Below are 1,874 nucleotides of genomic sequence, written 5' to 3'. Positions count from 1 at the left end.
ACACATTAAAAATCGGAACGTGGAACGTAAGGAAAATGAAAGAGATGGGTAAATTACATACTGTCTGTAACGAAATGGATAGATACAACATTCAAATACTGGGAAATAAGTGAGACCAATTGGAAAATTTAATGGAAGTTTCAAAACTAAAGAAAACAAGACAGTTTCTTTTTTCTGGAAAGGAAAAAGGGAAAATTATAGTCACGGAGTTGCTATGATTCTCACGAAAAAAACTGCAAATGCACTAATTGGGTACAGCCCAATAAATGATCGCATTTTGAAAGTCAGAACACAAGCAAAATCTCATAATATTAGTATTATACAATGCTACGCACCAACCAATATTGCAAGTGATGAAGAAATGGAAAATTTTTATAACTCTCTCCAAGATACTTTAGACACAATCCCTAACAGAGATGTAAAAATAATCATGGGAGACCTCAACCCAAAGTAGGAAAAAATTATCTAAAAAAATGATCCCTTTGTGGAAAATTCGGCCTTGGAGATATAAATAAAGAGGTAAAGATTTTATTGAATTCTGTAGTACAAATAATCTATTTTATACCCAAATACATTTTTTCCCAACACCACCCAAGACACTTGTACACGTGGTTTTCACCAGCCAAAAGAAAAACGAAAACCAAAATTGACTACATTGTGCTGAACCAAAAATGGAAAAGTTGCATAAAAAATGCCAAGACAAGACCTGGTGCCGACTGCAACAGTGACCACCAACTACTAACTATTGACTTTAAAATAAGACTTAAAAAGATGGAGCGTCCAACAACACCTCTAAAGCTCGACTACAAAACTCTTGATAACAATTACAGAATTACAGTGTCAAACAAATTTGAAATACTCAATCAATGTGAAGATGATAAAACACCAAAATGATTTGTGGGAAGAAGGAAAAGAACTTCTGCTGAGCACTGCTTCAGAAACTATCGCCAAAAAGAAAAAGACAAATTCCTCCTGGATATCTGAAGAAACACTGAGTGAAATTGAAACAAGAAGATGCCTAAAATCAAAGGGTATCAATAATCCAATTTACGAAAAACAAAATACAAAAATTCAAAGATTATTGCGACAAGATAAGGAAAAATATTTAAATGAACATTGCCAGAGAATTGAAAACTGTTCTATCAATAAGACAACTAAAGAACTCTACCAAGGAGTACGAAACATCACACGAAAATTTAAACCTACAATGGACACTATCAAAACTGAAGATGGACTTGTTTTATGTGATGGAAAAGAAGTCAAAGATAGATGGAATCAATATTGTTCCAACCTATACAAAAAAAATAAAGAACTAACAACACATTAATTAGACTCAAGACAACGAAGATGAACCCCCCGCCACTGCTAGACGAAGTTATAAAAGCCATAAAGAAGTAAAGAATAACAAGAGCCCCGGAGTAGATGAAATAACAGCAGAACTAATTAAGAATGCTGGCGAAAGTGTTGAATACTTCTTCTACAAACTCTGTACAAAAATATGGAATGAAAGAAAATGGCCAGAAGACATGGTAAAATCAGTCTTTACTCCCATACCTAAAAAAAGTGACGCACTCCAATGCAACAACAATAGGACAATTGCATTAATAAGTCACAGCAACAAAATTTTGTTGAAAATTATTGCTGAAAGAATAAAGTTGAAGTTAAGAGAGGAAATTGTAGACGGAGAAGCAGGTTTTCGCCCTGGAAAAGGTACCAGAAACCAGATTCTAAATTTAAAATTGATCATTGAGAAAAACAGAGAACATCAAAAAGACCTATACCTGTGTTTCATCGATTATGTGAAAGCTTTTGATACTGTTGATCACGATATTCTGGAATAACATAAAACGATATGAAGTTTCCAAAACACATCA

Source organism: Penaeus monodon, chromosome 17 (genome assembly GCF_015228065.2).
Source record: "Penaeus monodon isolate SGIC_2016 chromosome 17, NSTDA_Pmon_1, whole genome shotgun sequence".
In the NCBI taxonomy this organism is placed as follows: Eukaryota; Metazoa; Arthropoda; class Malacostraca; order Decapoda; family Penaeidae; genus Penaeus; species Penaeus monodon.
Note: the sequence above shows the minus strand (reverse complement) of the source record.